This window comes from Alosa sapidissima, chromosome 15, assembly GCF_018492685.1.
Source record: "Alosa sapidissima isolate fAloSap1 chromosome 15, fAloSap1.pri, whole genome shotgun sequence".
NCBI lineage: Eukaryota > Metazoa > Chordata > Actinopteri > Clupeiformes > Clupeidae > Alosa > Alosa sapidissima.
The window spans coordinates 27,708,016-27,729,859 of NC_055971.1; the positions used below are offsets into that span (position 1 = coordinate 27,708,016).

General features: G+C 42.8%; 1 long non-coding RNA gene across 1 annotated transcript; it reads right to left on the reverse strand.

The window, feature by feature from the left end:
• Positions 1-861: 861 nt before the first annotated feature.
• LOC121683204 lies at positions 862-1,325 on the reverse strand. The gene is made up of 2 exons (XR_006022699.1): positions 1,270-1,325; positions 862-969 (listed from the first exon to the last, which is right to left on the reverse strand). It is a non-coding gene; the product is annotated as an uncharacterized LOC121683204 (long non-coding RNA).
• Positions 1,326-21,844: the final 20,519 nt, after the last annotated feature.

Consider the following 21,844-nt stretch of genomic DNA (forward strand, 5'->3'; position numbering starts at 1 on the left):
TACAGACTGCATTTACCCTGCAGATCATTCCCTGGCAGACATGCTGTGTCTGAAGTATAAATATTTAAAAAACCTAAAAACTCTGTGGGGAAGGGTTGTCCTTGTTGTCATCCGTTCGGTCTAGACATTTCTTCCTTGCATGGAAGTGTGAAATGGGTCTCTTTTATTATTTTATCAGAGTGGTTTTGAACAGTGAAAATGTGTGTTTCCTTGCAGCCACCATTTTGTGAGTTTGTCTAGAATTCACCAGCCAAGTCTATTTCTACTGTTCTTCTCCCTATTAAGTCTTTAGTCTGGCATGACTGAAGTTGTCATCCTCCAGACATGATTTATAAAAAGCCAGTGCTTTGCGGTCCAAGTCCTGACACAGCTATCTCATTATCATGTCTGTCACTGCCCAGATAGCAAACATACACTGGGACGGAACTGGGCCACAACTACCACAACGTCCGGTACGGATCTGCATAATTGACCTGATCCGGCGTCCAAACGCACATCGGTCCAAAACTGGTCTGGATCCGTTTGACGGATCTGGTTCCAATAAGGGCTAAGACTGGCCCAGTTCCGTATGATAGTCTGTGTTACTGACGTGTTCCAGATCTGCTTATCATATGCAATACGGGTCCGCTTATTGTGTGTGGTACGGACCCGTTTATCAGATATCAGCTGGCTTTATTTGACATGTGAAATGTGATTGGTAATTAATTATCCTGAAAAATCCGTTTGCTACACATTTGCTAACAGGTTCGTTATAGGTTCACCCAGGCTAAAGTTCGTAACGTTTTCCCAACAGCTCAACTAATAAACATAAGCTAGGCTACAAACACAACTTTACACATAAGTGTCTTATTATTTTTTTTATTCAACAACCTGGCTGTAGAAGTGCAATCCCAGACAAAGTTTAAGTCGTGTTAATTCCATCGTGTTCCCATCAATATTCAGGCTGTCTCAGTCATCTCCATGGTCAATCTGAAACAACACAAAATAAACATTAACAGTTAGCCATTTATTCCTTTTTGAAAATAGGCTAAGTCACAATTACACTTGTTTTTTTATCATCAGTGATCCTGTTAGCGTTATCACTGTTTTTTTTGTTTTTTTTTCAAAATAGGCTAGTTATTGTGATGGCTGTTTTGCTCAAGCTAAGCTAGTAGCCTATATTGCTGGAAAATAATAGTATAAACTTACAGTAGCCTAAAGTTATCAATCGCTCGGCTGCTTGTTGTTGTCTCTGAATAAACCAACAGAGATAAAAAGCAGATAGCCTACCTTGAAAAGTTGGGCTGTGTCCTAGTCCAACCCCAGGCTGGCAAATCATGTCAAAAAATGTGAGCAAACCAAAGATCCTTGATTAACGTTACTGCTTGGACTTCTGCATGCGTGGCACGAATATGGGGTTGTCTCATAGCACTGTTTGATCTGACACAAACAACACTAATTTTACCACTGCTAGGTAATAATAAAAATAATGAAACGAGCATATGATCAATATTGAGACAACTATATCTTCTTTTCCGGCCTTACTGTAGAAATGAAGTGGCCATGGGAACATAGTGCACCCCCATGGTTTCTAAATTTGTGCCATTCCAAAATACCTTTTTTTTTCTTTAGCAGCCAGTTGACAATGAAGTAGGGAAAGGACAGTCAATTTAGCAGAATCAGCACCTTAATTAATATCATTACCACCTGGATCTGCTGTGAAAAAATGGTCCTTCGGCTCATATCTGTATCACAGGTTTGGGCCAAATCAGTGTTTTGTATTTTAAACGCATTTCCTGACTTCCAGTTGAGTTGCGGAAATCGGACCTGGGACAAATCTGTTAACCGGTGATAAAACAGCATTACTAGCAGAGCTGAAACCTCTATCAGGAGCAGATCTGGCCCACAGTCAGATACCGTATGTCCGCTACAGGCGGATCTAAAGGCTTTTATGCGGATCCGGCCCAAAGGACATTGCTATCTGGGTGCCCACACCAAAGACAGCAACACAACTGCTCGTCTGATTGCTCATCTCACTACCACAACTTACTCCTCATTTACAACCTTCCCTCTAACTTAGCACAGGTCTCTCCTGCACGAAAGTGTGTGAAAGAGTGTATGCGTGTGTGTGTGCGTGTGTGTGTGTTGGAGAGATAGAGTGCATTGAGTGTGGGGGTAGGGGCTGTCTGTGTGTGTGACTGTGTGTGTGTGTGTGTGTGTGGGGGGGGGGGGGGTCAGGTCTAAGGAGTGTGTGTGTGTGTGGTAGGGGGGCAGTGTTTGGGGAGCATCTGCTCCATGCTGTGTCCTGTGGGTATCATCAGTGTTGTCTCATATTGATGTGACAGCCCCCTGGCAACCTTTAAAGCTTCCCCGGAGGCATACATACACACACACACACACACACACACACACACACGCAGGTGTGGATGGACACGGACACCAGAAGGCAGGTGCCAGGTGCCCACTGCCACCAGGGAGGCCAGGTTACCCCGGAGACGTCAGGGAAGCCTTCGGAAAACGACTCGACAAACAAGACAGCAGGCAGGGTCGTTTCGGGGGTGTGGAGACTTTCAAGGGAAGGGACACTTGTGACCTGACAAGGGTTATAATTAGTGAATGATTACTCTGTTTGAGTGACCTCTAACCTCTCTTAAATACTCTGGGCCTACCATCGCTACACACAAACTAAATATGTCAATACAGGTCTGTGTGTGTGTGTGCCTGAACCAGGCTTGTGCAAAATTCCAGAATTTAATTGAAACTGGCTCTTAAATTCCAATTAAATTCTTGAATTTCAATAGAGGTAGCAAACAGGAAGCAGAATTGCAATGAATTGAATTGTGCACAACCCTGGCCTGAACATGTAATATGAAGGACGAATGGAGGGAAGGATGGAATGGTAGATTGATAGATAGACTGACAGACAGACAGACAGACAGATGGATGTTGGCCCACAGCAACTGAAGTAGCTCAAGCAAAGAAAAAACACATTCTGTACTGACTACTTGCCCAAAGGCCCCTGACAAAACCATACCATCCTTTGTGTTCACAGAGGTGAGCACCACCAGCACCTATCTCTCTCAAACTTCTGCTGCACTGCCCCCCCCCCCGTGAGGGGAATGCATTTGTCTTCTTGCCCCTCCGACAGACTGGCGAGCAGATTGCTCCCGTTGGCGTGGCACCGGCCATTTGTCTGTGTTAGCGCTGGGCCGTCCAAAGTTTGTGGATAGCTGCAAAGAGTGATAAAAAACAAGGGAACCTGGGAAAGAAAAGAACAAGTAAAAAAAGAATGAAAGGGGAGAGGGGAGATGGGAAGTGAAGGCAGAAGACTGAGGTTAAACGGAGGGAGTAGAAACCAGAGGAAAAAGCAATAGCTGGGTAGAGTGGGCAGGAAGGGCATGACAGGCATTCGTGCCCAGAAAAGGGAGGGTCAGGGAGGAACCAGGAGGGAGCCATTGACCCTGGTGTAAAGACAGGAGACATGTGTGTGAGTAATTGTGTGTGTGTGTGTGTTCGTTCACTGTGCAATACTTGGCCTTTGCAAGTTGCTGCAGTTTTAAATCAATTTGAGCTATTCATTAACTTGACTCTCCTATTCAAAGTGCTCACTTTCTCACCCTCACATTTCAGACAACAATTACAGTTTTGTAATGGTGGTCTTCTCCTCACAGAGCAACAGATAAGTAGGTGTAATTGCGGTTTGCTAGCGCATCAAGTCACCAGCTCCCTAATATGAAGTGCCTGCACTTCAGCAAGGTTATTCTCTGATTTTGCCAGCTTTGTTACAAACAATATGCTACGACACTGACTTTGAAGTCAAATGTTTACACCTGTAATATTGTATTCAGTCTCTCACATCTCTCTCACAGTCATTCTCTGAGGATTCGTCCGTCTGCCTTGATGTTGAGAAAGGAGAGAGATTGACACAGGTGTGAGCTATGATAAGACTGAGAGGTGTGTGTGTGTGTAAGTCCGTGGAGCTTTAGGAGGCCAGTGTGAGCTTCGGGGTCAGTGAAAGGGGAAAGTAGACCTCAGCAGAATTCGGAAGACCTGTTCAGACGAGCTCCTCACATTCCCTGTGCACAGCGGCAAATGTGTTAAATAAAAAATGAACCGCAGGAGGTCCTGTGTTCCAGGAGAGGCGGCAGGATTCCATGCAGGATTAAGTCAGTGAAGTGTGTGTGTGTGTCTGTGAGTGTATGTACTTGTGGGTGTGTGTATGTGTGAGAGAGAGCGTGTGGGTGTTTGTATGCAGGTTTTTGTGTGTGTGTGTGTCTGTGAGTGTGTGTGTGAGTGCATGCGGGTGTTTATGTGTGCCTGTGTGTGTGTGAAAGAGGGGTTGTGTCATTATGACTCAACATTATGTTGTAATTCATTCCACTTGCCACCCTTCCTACTGAGTGGGCAACGCCTGATCACGGTTGCCACCCTCCCTACTGAGTGGGCAACGCCTGATCACGGTTGCCACCTCCCTACTGAATGGACAACGCCTGATCACGGTTGCTTTTTCTCACAAACTCACGCTGGCATCACAAGTAAATAAATAAACAAACAAAAAGGTGGCAGGTCAATTTGAAATGAACGATGTGTCATTACTCCTCAAATAAAACCCAGCTCGGTTGAAAATAAAATGCCATGGCAACATAAATATGGTCATGCCACACATGCACACACACACACACACATACACACACTCACAGAGAGAGAGATGAAAAGCCCCTATCACACCTGTGATTAGTATGAGAATCGGCATGCTGCAGGAATGTGGTTATGGAGGTTATATTCCCAAGAGAAGACCTCCATTTTTATCTAAGAATTTCCATATGCCTTCCCCCACACATTAAAGTCATTACAGGAATATTTCAGTGTTTGTTCCTGTTTGTTTGTTTATCTCTGTTTTATTTTCAGCCAAAAGTCAAACTTCACATACCGAGTGGGCATGTGTGCATCTGTGCATCTGTGTGCATCAAAGTTGCATCTTGATTTGTTTTGCCCACCAGCGACGGCACTTTTTGTTTTTCGATATGCCCGCACTACAAAGCCTTCGTGGTGCCTTTGAACTTGAGAAGGGCCAGCAGAAGGTGAAAATAACATGATCAGACTAAACAACCTGCCACTTCCTGTGATTCACTCACTCTGGAGCCGTCCTGTTTTACGGATTAGAACTGTAAATAAAAGTCACTTTTTCAGCCGGTTGGAAATTGGACTAATTTTAACGTAATTATTATTATTTTATTTATTTATTTTCAATTTTCTGTGTTGTCTGTCTTGTATGTCTTAGTGTCACGGGAACGCTGGCGACTACGCCGCTCCGTCCGGCATCCTTTGTGTTTGTTATTTTTTAAATCTTTTTGTCATCTGGTGTCAACTCTGGCGACTACGCCACTCCGTCTGGCATTTTTTGTCTTATTGTCTTTTGTTTTTTGTCAATGTGTTGTATGTGGAGCGCTTTGGGTTGCACTTTGTGCATGTTAAATGCGCTATACTAAATAAAACTGACTTGACTTGACTTGATCATTTATGTTAATTACTGTACATGAAAATTATGATGACTCTGGTCTATTACTCAAGAGACAACAAAGGTGCTTCAATAATGCTAGACCAAAATAAAGGGGTATCAATTCTACTTCTGGATCTGTTATACATTTATAAGAAATTCTGGTAACACTTTACTTTAGGTTTCTACATAAGAGTGACATGACACTGTTATAACCCTAACACTAACCCTAACACTAACTTGTCATGACAAGAACCAAATGACACTTGACAGAAGTGAGTGAAAGAAGTGTTTATGTCATAAACGTTTATGACTTGTTTTTAGTGTTCATAGCGTTCATGACACTTTTGGATCTGTTATGTATAAGAAAACCTTATGATCATGCTGTTTCTTTTACATTACATTTAGTAGACACTTCTTGACACTTCTTGTTTCATCATACAATAATAACAACATAATTCAGAACAAAGCTTCATTTGATTAATAAAGCCTAGGCAAAGGGGTAAAATCATCTGAACATTTCACGGCATGGCTGGCATCAAATGCTTTGGCTTTGATTATACTTTGCACCCTCTGATGAAGAAATGTATGTCACTCTGATCCTAATGAACCCTAGCATACTCTCAGACATGTGAAGCATCACATACACTGTGAAGTTTAACACCGGCCTAACACCGTGAAGGATAACACCGGCCTAACACCGTGAAGGATAACCCCGGCCTAACACTGTGAAAGATAACACCGGCCTAACACCGTAGAGGATAACCCCGGCCTAACACTGTGAAGAACACTGTGAAGTATAACACCATCCTAACACTGTGAAGAACACCGTGAGTATAACACCGGCCTAACAACGTGAAGCATAACACCCTATGCTGTGAAGGCAGGAGGGATCGCTAGCACTGTGATTAATGGACCAGATACAGATGATTATGTGACAATAATAATTTACATAAACCCTTCCTCTCACACCCACAAAAAGGCACAATATATTATTTTTCACTCAATACATGTAAGTGAATGACTCAGTAGTGTTCATATACACTTTATCCAGACTTTGTGTGCCGTGACTGCACATGTGTGTCTGTGTATGTTTCAGTGTGTGTGTGTTTTTCAGTGTGTATGTGCATGTGTGTGAGTTTTAGTGTGTGTGTGTCTGTGTCTGCAGAGCAGGGGTGGGGGTGCACTCTGAAGTGTTTTCCCCTTTTTTCTTTAGTGCTCCCAGACTTCATCTGAGATCACTTGAAACCTTCCAGACAGACAGGTAAGCTTAGCGTCTGGGGAGCAGCGGACCAGAAAGCCAGACTGTGCTGGGAACGCTCCCTCAGAGGAAGGAGAGAGAGAGAGAGAGAGAGAGAGAGAGAGACAGAGAGAAGAAAACACCTGCCTGAGAGTTCCACACACAGCATCATCCACGGCATGGATTTGGCCCCTAGTTGCGGTGTGGAATGCGCCGCACCTGCGCCATGTCAGGGTCGTACACGGCGCAGAGTCGTCCTTTCACCATTCGCTCTATTCCTCCCTTCCCCCGGTCAGCCTCAAAGTGAATCTATTCCTCCCTTCCCCCGGTCAGCCTCGAAGTGAATCTATTCCTCCCGGTCAGCCTCAAAGTGAATCTATTCCTCCCTTCCCCCGGTCAGCCTCAAACCCAACATGTAGGCCAGAGGTGCACGCCGATTCTGCTCCCGTTCAGAGCCAGTGTCTACCCCAGCTGCACGGTTTCATCACAGAACATGGAGAGGGGGGGTGAGACTCCATGGGGTGGGATGCACACGAGTGAATTGATCCTGGTCAGCCAAGCTCTCATAGCGATGACAGATGAGGGCCAAGAGAGGATGGACATGGGGAAAGCTGGAATAATAAACCGGAGAGTGAGAACTTAGTAAATGAAGAGAAAAGTGACTCCAACAACAGCAGCAGGAGAACAGTGATCCATTTCAGAGAGCCATTTCAAATACTCAATGGAAAGGTGCTCGATGGTGTTTTGAGCCCCCACCGTCGACTTCAAGGTAGCGCTGCGACCGTCAACTTCAAGGCACCTAACCCTAAACCCTTGCCTAACCCTAGAGCCTTCCATGCAGCGCTGCCTGGAAGACGACGTTGGGGCCTTAAAACACCATCGGGCTGTAAAGGTGCAATCTTACAGGGTCTTCAGATAAAAAACACAACAGCTCCACTGCACTCTGAATCCCATTTTTAACACTGTCATGAGCCGCGACACATAAGCTTGTCGCTGTATCCTCAACACGGTGTCAAGTAAGACACAGGTGCAGGGCAGGTGCGGCACGCTCAGCTAACTTGCACATCTTGGTTGAGCACAATGTTGAGCTCTGTCCTCGGCGCGCTGTAGAGACTACTGTTTTGCTCTGAACTTAACAAAAGCCTTTGTATTCCGCTTTGTATTTATACTTTTAGATACAACGTCCACCATCAACGCCCACAGACACACACACACACACACACACACACCACACATGTTGTATACAGTATGTCCATATATATATATATATATATATATACTATACATACATACATACAGTACATACATATATGGACATATAGTATTTAATGTGTGAACATATGAATTCTTTCCAGTGGCCAAAATGAATAAATGTCACTGTTATTGGACCCATACCATGGTATTATAGTTCATGATTCAGCATAATTGAAAGGTGACTTTGAAATGGCATAAGATAAAGTGCAAGTGTTTTAGACTTCAAATAAAGATTAATGCAAGTCTTCATTAAAACAGACATTCATAATTAACTGGAAGTGGAACTAAATGGGAGGTTTAAATGCTGTAACAGCTCCAGACGTAGATCTTCTCTCTTTTAAAATGTCCCCTCTCTTCACAAGTCTCCTTCCCCTCCTCCTTATCCTCCTCCTCCTCTTCCTCCTCCTCCTCCTCATCATCTTCCTCCTCCTCCTCCTACTTCTTCTTCTTACCCCTCTCTGTCTCTCACTCTCCTTTACAAATGAGCAAATAAAATAACAGACACGTGAGACATTTAAAAACAGATAAGTGCATTATGAAATGATTTAACAGTAAAAATGCAAAAACAGAAATATGAAAGATTGAAAACTCTCTGTATCTTGAGTTTCCCCTTGGGGATCAATAAAGTATCTATCTATCTATCTATCTATCTTTTTTTGTCTGTCTGTCTCGATATGTTTATCCCTTTCTCCTCTCTTCTATCTATTTCTCTCTCTCTCTTTCTCTCTCTCTTCATCTCTTTCTCTCTCTCTCTCAGCCTACTCAGTGTTCGGTAATTCTCACACACACTTCAGACAAATTGCACTCTGCATCTAGTCAGTTATTTTCATCTTCAAGGTTAAATCTGTCACAGTTTGCTACCACACAAGCAGCAGAATCTGTGCGCGCTGGATCAATGCTGGATTACAGCAAGGGCATAGAAGGCCCTCATCTGGGGGTGCACTTTATTCATGTAATTATTTATGCTCATTGCATTTTAATGCGTTAATGCTTGAAATATTATGCATGGCTGACAATAAATGTATGTCCGGGGGCTATTTATGTATATCTCTGGGTATACTGTATGTGTGCATACATACATATGCATACACCCTTGTAATTAATAGAAATAAGTTTGCAGTCCTGTGAGATTGGAGGAGGGTAGGATGGGATCTCTGTTGACTTCTCCTTTAGATCCCCATTTAAGTGCCTCGCTTGTTTTGTTGAGTAAAAATGCGTCGTCTCTGGATATCTGTTCCCTCTTTGGGCTACACAATCTTCTTTGTGTTTTTTTGGAAACATGGTCTATTTCTCCCTCTGCACATTTTGTCTGTTCAATTAACCTTGTATTTTGGACCAGAGTGTGCTTGCTAATTTGGTGATTTTGATCTGCATACAAGGGTCATTCAAAGAACAAGGATTTTCATTGGAACACAATGACTATTTTTGATATTCTAGGATGTCATCATAGAATATTCCATGACTTTTCATGACATTTCACCCCGATGTTGACTGTAGTAAACGTGACATGGTTTTTGTTTTGTTTTGCGTGGCGGTGTGCCATTGGAGTAGGGCCATAATGTTGTGACCCTGGTGAGGGGACACGCTTGGTAGGTCACCAAATGTGCCATCTGTCAGCAACAAGACTGAGGTGATTAGCAGCTCTGGCCATTTAGCGTCAAATGAAAAACCATGCACAAGTTAACACAGTTTATCCACCTCTGAAATTTCAGAAATAGATTTTATCCACCTCTTATTAGAGTTTATCCACCTCTCAAAAGAGTTTATTCACCAATTGCAACTTTTAACACTCAAACATCACACTCACCAACACTCTAGGAACCATTTAATACCACTGGTATTGTTATAAACATTGGATAATAACCTCCACCATAAGCAAACATGTTCTGAATGCTTTTAAAAAAAAAGCTGATCAGTCAACCTCACCGTGAATCACTGAATTCATAGTTTACTCACCTCTTATTTTACCACTACATCCCTGGTTAAAATTGAATTTAGGTAGCCTTTGTTACTAAACAGTGATTATGTGATTAAACAGTGATCCTGAATTTCCCCTCGGGGATCAATAAAGTATCTATCTATCTATCTATCTATCATGTAAAAGCATTACAGCTACATGTTACCTCCGTATTGCTGTACAACCGACCCAGTGGGGTAACGTAATGAACATAATGAACTCAGTGTCAGACTCATGGCAAGTAGACTGGATAAAAAGCAAAGTGAATGTTGCTTCTTCTCCTTCCTTCATTTAGAAATCTGAAACATCTGAAAAAAAGAAAAATGCTTCAAAATGCTTTGTGTCACGCTGCATATGGCAAAGTTCTCTGTCTCTCAGGTGTCCGTTGCTCTGGTACCAGATGTCTGTGAGCCCTCAGGTGTCTGGCAGAGCAGGTGATGGGGGCTTGGGACTTGAGAAGATTTGCAAGATCGTCAGAGGTTAATGTGACACCGAAGTCATCTCATAGCAGGTCCTTGGGAGGAATCGATTTGTATTGGTTGCAGGAAAGGACTGCGTTTCAAGCTGTCACACGACAACAACAAGAGCCCCCAATGTGAGCGAGGGGGGAAGAGAGAGGGGAGTGAGAGAGCATTTTTTACACCATTTATTCTGTCACACCATAATGCCCTCTGGCTGAAGAGCCCTTGACACCCCCCACCCCAACTCCTCCCCTATCCCCCAGTGTGGGCTGCGCATCCATTTTAATTAACAGCACAAATAACATTTTTACCAGGAGCTGGAGAGCTCATCAGACCAATTGGTGTTTTTTATCGGCTGAGCGAACAATGCAGCAGTGGCCATCTGCAGGTGCTCAGACATCAATCTCCTCTCGGCGGAGGGCCGTCAGGGGCTGCTCATGGACAGACAGGGCCAGCAGCCAGCGGCTCTACCGCGTGTCTTGACGGTGTGAAGGGTGAAGCGGGCACAGCGGGACGCGGCTCTTGTTGCGAGCGCGCTGATATTTACATAAATACGAGGGATGGTGCAGATTAAAGCCTGAGACGGCTGCCGCGATTTCCATAATTTAATCAAGCAGCGGCAACCAAACACGACTTGGTGCCGGGGCCAAAGGCAGTTCACATTCCACACCCGTCGCAAAACAGCAAACCGAGAAGAGGAAGTAAATGCAGGCTAAATGAAGGTGTCGTGCCTCTCCCTCTCCTCCACCCACACATTGTCACACAGCTGTAATATATGTGCAGTGATCAAAAATAGTTTCATCACTCTTGGGCTGCCATAACAAAGAACCCATTTAGATATGTAAACACACACTCACACACACACACACACACACTCACACATACAAATGACCATCATAAATAATGACCTGCAGAGTCTGTGGTTTTTTTTTCATGTTGGGCTCTTCGACGACTCACAAGAAAAGCAAAATCCCAAAGTCATTTCTACCGCATACATACTCAAGCAAAACAACACTTTTCAACTAGCATAGCCTAATCAAAACAGTCAATATCATAGTAGAAAGCCAGAAAAAAAACCTCAAACTCAACAACAATAACGAGGGAGAGAGAGCCAAAGTCGTGCTTGTGTTGGTGGCTTGAGTGCTGCTGGCTGAGCACAGCTGGAGAGTTGGGCTCTGGGGTTATTACACGACCCCTCTGGGGGCCACGCGGGGCCCTGGGCTGATGCCAAACACAGTTAATGGCTTCCACCACCACCTCTGCAGGACTAGATCAAAGCAGAGCAGCCGCAGGCCTGCACAGGCACCTGACCTAAATGATCAACTACCACACGCCACTCAAGCTCGTTACCACGCTGCGGGGAGAGAAGAGAGAGGGAGAGAAAGAAAAGGGAGAGAGAGAGAGAAAGAGAGAGAGTGATTTAATTACTTCTCTGAACCTAAGGGGCACAAAACAGAACTCCCTGCTGTTTTTCATTTTGACAGGGTTTTTTTTGTTCTCTGTGTCAGTGATAATTTCATTACTGCATGCCTTCTCCAGGTACATGCATACATACATACAGCAACCAATGTCAACACGAGCTGAACAGTGTGCAGCTCTTGTTCAAGGTGTTTTGTGTAACACCAGTAGAGTTGTGGGGAGTTTAATTCACTTCTGGATATAAGCCAGAGCACACTATTTTTTCACGTGTTCAGTCACATAGTCACATAGTCATGTCCTGTTGACGGGGATACATCATTCAAAGGTCACTTCGCTGATGAACACGTTAGTGATAAAAGATGTTGCTTAACCACCATGGTACGACGCAACTTGCGCTTAAACAACTACGTTGTAACACCTGCTTCTAGAAAGCATTCTACCTGTGTCGCAATTCACTACTTGCGGCATTCAAACACCGTAGTTCCAAAAACGTTGATTATGCAGTGACAGATGTCATTGGCGGAAATGGTGGCAACGTATAATACCCCAGTCCCTTCAAATTCTCTGTCACAGCCTGTCTGTGTCGACATTTTTCTAATTTAAACCACAAGTGATTAATGCTGGCACTGTTATGGTCATCAGCGAAAACCTCAACCTATTATAAGCAAATAACACAGTTTACTTAAGCCGATCAATATTTGAAATTATTTGTGCCTATGAAATATCTAAGTGTCAAAAAATGTATAGCCTACCCTACCCAGACGAATAAAAAAAACTTGACTTGACAGTATCGACCAAAGATTCTAGAGCGGAGCTCTGTTCTAGAATCTTTGGTATCGACATACGAGTGACATGACACTGTCATGAACGTGTCATAAACAAGTCATAAACAATTATGACATAACGCCGGTTAGGGTTAGGATTAGGGTTCATGTGTCATGATAGTGTCATGTCATGCTTAATGTCGATACTGTCAAGTAAAGTGTTACCAAAAAACCTAGTGTCTGTCTGGTGGCTCAATGGTAATGAGTAAAATTAGGCCTATGAGACACAACAATAGGTTTTGACCCTACATGTTTATGTATGTAACTACTCTACATCGAGAGACCATAAGGAACATGACATCAGTCAAAAACTATTGTTTCTATTGTTGTACTAGTTCACCTGAACATACTGTAGTCAGAAGCAAAAGAGCAATCTCACTTAAGTCAACACTCGAATTAACATAAATAGCAAAAATGATCCCAGCAGGGCTGTCAGTATCCTAGGCCTATTTCTCTTTGATATCTTTTAATGAACATTAAGCCAACAACAGCATAGCACAATCAGTGAGTCACGAGAAACACAACCACTTTGTAATTTTGGGTTAGGCTCCTGTCCTATCCTTTGTGTTTTGTGTTTGTGTTTTAATTATGATCTTTACCTTTTGAACTATTCTTTGACTATATTGCCCTTCTTTGCTTTTATTTGTTATTATTGTTTGGTTTTGTTTATGTAAAGCACATTGAATGACCTCTGTATATGTAATATAAATAAACTTGACTTGACTTGACTTGACTTGACTTGACTTTGACCAGGGGCGGTTCTAGGGTCGGGGCCACAGGGGCCCGGGTCCCATCTGAAATCTCATTGGCCCCTGACTGGCCCCTGTACCATCAATCATCAATAAGTGTCAAACTTGTCAGTGAACTGTTAACATTAACTTAACGTTTGGTTACTTGAGTTGAGGTTTGATTGTTTGTTAGCATGCTGATAGATTTTATGTATGGAAAGGTAATGTATGAAGTGTTTGAAATGGTGTTATATGCAATGCAGAGAAATGGACATCCTGTTTGTTTGGGGTCCGAAATTAATAATATTACGTGCGCCTTACAAAATGTAGGCTAAGTAACGTTATTTTTTTTTTTGCTTGAGGAAAACATTTGGCAGCTGCTAACATGAACATGAGAATACATGCCTAATAGCTAACGCTACGTTTTTGTAGTTAATGTGAGCTATCATTGCAAAGTTATTAACCACTATTCTGAGTTTATTTGATTCATGGGCTTCGCATGAATTCTGTCTCAAAGTGTTAGGACAAGGAGAGTTTCATTGAGATAAATTGGTTAAATGTTCTACTCTATTCACTCAAGCTTTATATGATTTTAAAAAATAATAACTGGTTTTACAGTTGCCAGACGACATGCTGAATACAAGCATGGATTTTGTGAAACACGCATTTGTGTTTCACCTACAGACTGGTATGGCGCAGGAGCTGGTGACTTCAACCCACAGTCTTCAGAACCACCAGTCACCAAGCATAGCTGCTCCTAATGGTATGATGCTATTTCCTATTGCCACTACAGTGAGCATATTTTGTCATTCATTTTAGAAACGCCATGTTGACAGTGGGTTATGAAAGTTAATTAAGTTACTCAAACGTTCTTCTCTCCAGACATTTCCCATTCTAGAGCAGATGCTGTGCAACCTCTCCTAAACTGGTATTCCGCAAGATGCAGCACGGAAATAGGAAGAGGCCACTCAATGACTTCTGATACAAAGACTTCAAATGGTAGGAATATTCCATCTTTAGTGTTTTGCTACCCCTTCCGTAATTTTCGCTTTCAAATGACCCATAGTCACTCTTCAAATCAGAATCAGGCTTTTCTAACTGGAAGCAAGACGGTGGCTTCAAAGACCATTCCAAATAAGTTGTTGAAAAAATTGTGTAAATATGATGTAGTTGTTGGTCACGTGCTGTGTGTGTGTGTGTGTGTGTGTGTGTGTGTGTGTGTTTGTTTTAATGTACGCAAACTGGCAGTGAAAGTAGTTTCTCTTATCAACAAAAGGGGAAACAGTTAAAGTAAAACTTGTTTAATTGAACGAAAAATGTGTGTATGATGATGTATGATTTCTGTTTAAAATATCAATGTATTTCCACTGAAGTGTCTATTATATTTTAGTTTTATATTGTGTTTTCAATGCACATTATAAATAAATGGGAAAATTGTTAAGAATTGTATTGGCTTTTTTGTTTTTTAGCATTCAAGTATTTGAACAAGGTAAGACTGGTGAAATGTATGCACCTTACTGCTGTGGTGTAGTCTAGTTAGCTGTAGTGGGTATACTGTGATCAACCCCAAATATTAATACCTATCCTTGTCTGTTTCAAGTGGGTATACTGAGATGGTGATGCTTTTTAAGTGGGTATACCAGAGACTTTCTAATGAGGAGACACAGCACTCAAAAAATCCTCCATAGAAATGCATGGGGCTAGTTTGTAACGGCCGTTGTCTACACATATCCCACCCCTTCCTCGGCAAAACGTCAACATGTGAATACATTGAGCCAATCATGTGGTGTGATGTGAATACATTGAGCCAATCATATGGTGTGTTGTGAAGGCATCATGCCAATCATGTGTTGTGAACTCGCCGCTGGAGCAAGATTGGTGTCGTGAAGCCTTGCGCACGCACATTTCTGCCGAATAGGATGCCCGATGAGTGCCCAAAAAGCGTTGCAATATGGCCGTCGAGTGGAGGGACTTGCCTAAAAGGACTTTGGGTATACTGCGTATAGTCCTGCATATCACATAGACAACGTGCCTCTGCCTTACTGAACAAGGGATTTTCTGTGTATGGATGTTGACCGGTTCTTGGCCCCTCAGTGTATGATGTGGCCCCTTTATGGCCCCTGTCTCAGAAAAATCCTAGAACCGCCACTGACTTTGACACTGACAACATCACTAACCGGAACTACCAAGGAATGACACAAGTGCGACTGCTGAGGGCCAGTAGTTCCAACCACCAAACATTTTGCGTCTGAGAATTCAATTCAATTCAATATCCGCTCTAGAAACACCAAATCCAAGAACCATGGTTCTAACTACAAAGGTTGCAACGGAAGTTAGCAAACTACGCTTTTCTAGGAATGCCCCCCTGGACTGCATAAGCTGTCAAGTGGAGGTCAGAAGAGACTGAAATGCTGAAAGTGAACAGTTTCTCAATATGTACCAGACAAGTGATGTGTGGCTTATGAGATGAAAAATGACAAATCCACTGTTTCATTTCCCCATGTAAGCAGTGGCCAACTGTTGACTTCCATTTTTATGCAAATCAGAGTGAGAGATGTTAGCTCGTTAATTAGCCCGATAATGAATTCCGAGCACAAAGTGAATTATAGAGAGAAGCTTCAGCGACATTCCAAGTTTCTTCCATTTTCACTGAGTGATGCTGATTTGTTAGGTTAAAATGACAGAGTGCTGTTTCCTGCCTTAAACACACATATTGTTTCACAACATGCATATGCAAAAAACACACTCATACATATTCAACTATGCACACACACTCTTACACACACTAAACAAACAAATGATCGCGCACACACACACACACACACACCTAAACAAACAAACGATCGCACACACACACACCTAAACAAACTCACATACCTAAACAAACTCACATACACACACAAACAAAGGTGTGTTAACTTCTCATCTATCCTGCCTAATCAGTGCAAAAAAAGCACATCTGCTGAATCTGTAAACAAGTGACACATTGTTCATCACACCAATGGAGAAACAGGAGCAAAGAGACTCATATTTCTGTCCCTGATTACATCAGCTTTATCCAAGGGACACACACACACACATACACGCGCACACACATAAACACAACACACACAGGCCCGCACACAAACACACACATGCACACGCACACACATAAACACACCGTCAGACAGAGAAACGCACACACACACACACACACACAGACACAAATACCCACCCACACACGTAGATAGAGAGAAACAAATGGGCCCATTGCGCAAGTCCGATCGATTTTTTATCACTATAAATACACACCACACAACCCTACCTCCTTTAAATATTTCAAAGCTGCTTAGCAATGCAATTTAGACTCGCAGAGAAGCAGGAGAATGGCCTTCTTTTCCTTATTCTGGGGTGTCTCATGTATTTATGATCCGCTGTGCCCAAATACTTTATCTTCAGCCCTGAATTCCCTCAACCTGCCTTGTTTTGTCCATGTCTGCCTGTGTATTAGCTTACTGACGTCTCCCTGTAATATCTGTCATTAAGGATGCTAATGTATTTTGGAAAAGGGGGAATTGCTTAACCCTGCTCAGCTGTAATGCTGCCTGCTGTCACCGCGCTGTCTCCCATCTCCAGGCGAGGTAAAGAGACAACGCATAATGTTTGCTTGGAAAGCCTCAGAAACTCTGAACATTACTGCAGGGCTCTGCGTGCTGAGATAGGATATTACACTGATGAAATCGTGGTGCCACTAGTGCCTCTAGGATAACTGCCGACAACGCTGCCCAGAAACAGGCCAAATAAAACAAAAACACGGTCTTAACATTCCCAAGGAACAGTCGCCCACACAGTATCTCTGGGGATACTCAGAGATTTAGAAGCGGAGGTGTGTAGTTTATAATGACTGAATAAATATATATGCCGCCATCACAGCCGGTGAATGAGTCTCTGAGTTTGTTCCAAATGCACATTGACTTTTGCGATCATAGTCAAGAGATCAAACATAGTGAATATGTTTCTGAGATTGTGTAGAACATAAGAGCTTGTATCATGGCCAGTGAATACCTCAGGTTTTACACAATCATAAAAGCTAGGGTTTTCGAGAATACATAATTTCTGAAAAAGTTATATTAATACATATATTGGCTAGGGTCTTGCAGTAAAGAATTAGCCTAGAAATCTAGACGCGCCCCTAGCAGCAGCAAATTACATTTGCTGCCAGGGCTAGTCTAGCAACTCTCCGTTGACTTGTGAGCTCCAGAAATCGAAACTCAATCAGGCCAATCAAATCATGTATAGAGTCGTTAGGCGGGCTTAACATAATGATTGATGGCAGAGTTGCAATGGTTTGGCTTGAATTCCCTGCTACTTGAAAACAAATAAGATGGATGTTGCTGTTGGCGAACAGCGTGACACGAGTTAAGCTTTTATTAAGTTGGCAAACGTTTGAACTAGCCAACTAGCTTCGCTGGTGGGAAACGCATGGGGCTCATAGCGCTGCCGCTGTCCTATTGCGTGCAGAGGGAATTTGAAAGACAACTGATTATCCCGCCCCTCGGACTGAGCACTGCGAACGGTAAGTGCCCAGACCCTACATTTTAATGTGGGTCTGGCTCGTCAGGCTAGTAAAGAATGAAAGATTTCTACAATATATAACATAGCGTATATGTTAAATATGTAATGGATGATAAAGAGTTTCAGAGTAAGTTCTATGTATCAAAGTGAATGAATCAGTTTGCAAAAGTATAAGCTCACAGCAAACAAATGAGTTTGAGAGTAAGTCCTGTGTGGATGTATAAGCTGGAATCACAGTGAGTGAATGAGTTTGAGTGGGAGACCTCAGTGTCACCCTGTCACTTGGCGTTAGTGTTTGCTCTGGTGACAGCTGTTTACAGTGACAGCATCTGCTGACTTTGTTTGCCTGAAGCACCTGTTGTCTCCTAGATCATTGCGCGTGTCTGAATAAACTCAAACATGTGTGCCCAAACAACTCCATCTGCGTCGAACACACTCTTCACATGCCATGACACTGGTGGGACTAACCTACCCTCATCATCTTCCCTTTCAAACGTGAAGGGGAAATTTACACAGAGAGTGTGACAGCTTCCAATATCTGTCATAGATAAGCAGCCATGCATCCTGGAGATGAGTATCAAAATAAATGTAATCAAATATTACACAAATAAACAAACAAATACATTTTGTTGTGGTAAAGACACAAATAAAGCAATAATGTCCTATGTCAAATAATTTTCTTATTTACGGTAATATATATTTCAGTCTCTTTGTGTTTTCTTGTAGGATTGCCAGAATACCAAAGAACTTTCAACAGGATAATGACTATGTATTTCTTTTCATGAGCACAGAATCAGGTAACTTTGAAATAGCTCCAGTTTTCCAAATGATTGAGTATACCCAGAAGCTACCTCGATAAGAGGGGAGCAAGCTCAACTGGCAGCAATCACACCAGCCAGATGGAGGGATAGAAGAAAGAGGTTCAAAAGGGAATTAAATGAGATGGAGAGAATACGGAAATACAAAAAAAAAAAAGAAAAGAAAGACTGTCTGAAGGTCTGTCTGCCCTCGTCATCATGAATCCATGTGAGAAAAAAAAGCAGTTGTTGTTTCTCCCTGACTGGCATTTTAAAAGGCCAGGATAATGCTGTCTGGAGATGCTGCTGAGTAGGAGCGGCCTCAGCAGAGAGCATGGCCTTTCTGTGGCCTCTCGTGGGTCACAGATGTTTCAAAAACACCGGCTCTGAACGTGACAGCCATACAGCTAAAGCAGTGATGGGCATCTGTGAAGGGCATATGCCCTCCTTCAGGGGTCCTGAGACTCATCAAAGGCCAAATGCAAATTTCAGATGCAGTGATTTCCTTTTTTTTGTCATCCTATTTGTATTTGTAATCTATTTTTAGATAATAATTTAAATGGGAATTTTAATGGGCTGAATTAAGAGTTTGGCAAAAAAAAAAAAAAAAAAAAAAATGTTTCAGATATGTTTTCTTCTCTCAGTGGTGTTGTAGACATACTGTACATTTTTGGAAATTGACCTGCAGCTCACTAACATACTTCAGCTAACAAAGGCATAGCTATTCATTCACCAAGTTTTTCTGTACCCTGAGGCAACAAAGTCTCTGTGCCCAAAGTCAGTTCAGATGACCCGTCTTTTTTCTCCTGCTCTTCCTGCCCTCCTTGCGGTGGACAGAACTTGTGTGAAGCCGAGTTCGCCCCAACTGAGCGACATAAGACCTTGGCTAGCACAGAAGACCTAGGAGGAGCAGGGTGTGTGTGTGTGTGTGTGTGATTTTTTATTAACGGACTTGAAACAAGTATTCTGAGGACACAAGAACTTCCCCAATGGGGCCACAAGAGGAAGAGAATGCCAGCTCTTCAGGGAGCAACAGGAAGTTATTATCAGCACCGATCTGAAACCAAGTCTGGCAGAAATACTGTAGACTTCCACTGACTCGGACACATCTCACCTTCTACCTTACCTGGTGCCCATCAGATCCCTCTTCTTAGCAGGCCCCAAGCAGAAATGTGCCCCCTTATGAGACAGGGATCTGTTCAAGTTTTCTTTTCAAGGTTTTGAAGTGACTGAGGCATTTTTTTCTTCCTTCAGTTGTGCTTGCTCTCAAAAATCACATTCAAGTTGGGCCCTCTGAGATGCCTTGAGACATATTCATATGCTATATATATATATATACTCTTTTGATCCCGTGAGGGAAATTTGGTCTGCATTTATCCAAATCCGTGAATTAGTGAAACACACTGCACACACAATGAGGTGAAGCACACACTAATCCCGGCGCAGTGAGCTGCCTGCAACAACAGCGGCGCTCGGGGAGCAGTGAGGGGTTAGGTGCCTTGCTCAAGGACACTTCAGCCATGGCCTACCAGTCGGGGTTCAACAACCCTCCGGTTACAAGTCCGAAGCGCTAACCAGTAGGCCACGGCTGCACAAAAATGGTGCTAAATGGCTGCTATGGCACCAAATACAAAACATAATTGAATGAATTGAATCTCCCTTAGAGTGAAGCATGAATGACAAATGTTTTTTTTTAGCTTTTTTTTGATAGCCTAGCACTTTTTGTCCAGCACCTGCCTTGGATGTGCGCACCAGCGAACTACTTTTCATTTGACGGTCAGACAGGATGCCATTTGCCGCTTCTAAAACACGACGAGGTGTACTATGTTTCAAATGTAATTTGCAGCCAGGGTAGTCTAGCAACTCTCCGTTGGCTTGCGAGTTGGAAACATCAAACTTCAGTCAGGCCAATCACATTGTGTATAGAGTCGGTGGACGGGCTTAACATAATGACGGCAGAGTTGCGATGGTTCCGCATGAATTCCCTGCTACTTGAAAACAAAGAAGATGGATGCTGCTGCTGGCGAACAGCGCAACTCGAGTTAAGCTTTTTTTAAGGTGGCAAAAGTTTGATCAACTAGCCAAATAGCTCCGCTGGGGGGAAAATGAGTTGTAGCGCTATCCTATTGTGTGCAGAGGGAATTTGAAAGACAACCGTTTATCCCACCCCTCGGATTGAGCACTGCCAATGGTGAGTTCCCAGACCCTACATCTTGATGTGGGTCTAGCTAGTCAGACTAGCGCCTTTTCTGCTTCGAGTTGAACTTTTTTCTATTCAAGGCGCTCAGGGCGCCTCTGCAAAAACACGGCAGAAATGTCATTCGCCCTATCAACAGTTTATGTGCCATCAAAATGATTTTGGTAAAAAAAAACTCTTTGTAAAAAAAAGTCGTTTTGGTTCACCAAAGAAAGTTTGACGCGATACAACAACAGAAATTAGGAATTTACTTTAGGTTACATCCACAGTTGTCAAACTGGGGTACGTGTACCCCCAGGGGTACGTGGACTGATTTCAGGGGGTACGCAAACAAATATCTAAGTCATATGCCTTTTCAAACGTTTTCTCTATCCCACGTTGGTAACTTAACTTCCGCATTTGCACTGCACATTAAAAACGTATTTTCTCCGCATTAACAAAATATTCGAGAGTGGAGACAGAGAGGGTAAAACAGCGTTTCTCAAACTGTGGGCCGCGGATACATGCCAGGTGGGGCGCGAACTGACGTGAAAAACAGGAGTTTTTTTTATTTATTTTTTTATCTGTAGCCTAGGCCCAGGTAGCACCCGATGCGCAATGGACAAGCACCTAGCAGATAAGATCACTGCATTCAACAAGACGATTGTGTGTGAGATTAGGTGCAGATCTATTTAAAATCATTATATTCAGCACATTTGTAGGCCTATCATATGTTGACTATTGATGAGATTTGTATCATATGTTTATGATCCTATTCACTATTCTCGACAAAATTGATAAAAATAAATATTAATAAAACAATTAAAAAAAAAACTTGTTAACAATTGGTGGTGTTGGGGTACTCCGGAAGACCATAATGTCTCAGGGGGTACATGCCTGTTAAAAGTGTGGGAACCACTGGGTTACATGATCATTCACGAACATTCAGCGCACAGAA